Genomic DNA, 786 nt, shown 5'->3' with positions numbered 1-786 from the left:
TACCCTACCCTACCCCACTCTACCCTACCCTACCCCACTCTTCTCTACCCTACTCTACCCTGCTCTACCCTACCCTACCCCACTCTACTCTACCCTACCCTACCCCACTCTACTCTACCCCACTCCACCCTACTCTACTCCAACCTACTCTACCATACCCTAACCCTTCCTACTCTATCCTCGTCTACCCTGCTTTACTCTACCCCACTCTACTCTTCTCTACTCTACTCTACCCTATTCTACCCTACCCTACTCTACCCCACCCTTCTTTACTCTTCCCTATGCCATGTGCAAAAAGACATGTGCGGATCCAAACAAGTCCGGATGTCCTTCCAGGTGCCAAGGTCAAGAAGGCAGATGTCTAGGATTGTGTAGCAGGGACGGAGAAAGGGCCCACACACAGACGTGGAGCAGGTAGGTGAATATGGCGATGTAATACTGTACATTTTCATAGAACACACTGACCAAACTAGAACACTGGGAACTTGAACACTGGAACTCTAGCAATGCATGGACTCAACTAAATTACAAGGGATGAGCCAAAGGTTTGGCTCCCTACCTTGTTGGCAACTCCTGTGATATGCGGGCTGCAGTCAGGAGTGCATGAAAGGGGAGAACCATTACCAATAGAGGGCAAGGATTAGGAAGCAACAGTGACCTATACAAGATTCAAACCAAGCAGAAGATGGGCTGGAATTCAGAGCTCCAATATGTAAATATGAACAGAGATCGATTATCATGTGATAGTATCTGATGATGTGACATTAAGCTGATGAAACTATAAGA

The sequence above is a fragment of the Ammodytes marinus genome (assembly GCF_949987685.1).
Source record: "Ammodytes marinus genome assembly, chromosome: 21".
NCBI classification, from domain to species: domain Eukaryota; kingdom Metazoa; phylum Chordata; class Actinopteri; order Uranoscopiformes; family Ammodytidae; genus Ammodytes; species Ammodytes marinus.
The sequence above is the reverse complement of the archived record's forward strand: the minus strand, read 5'-3'. Positions refer to the sequence as shown.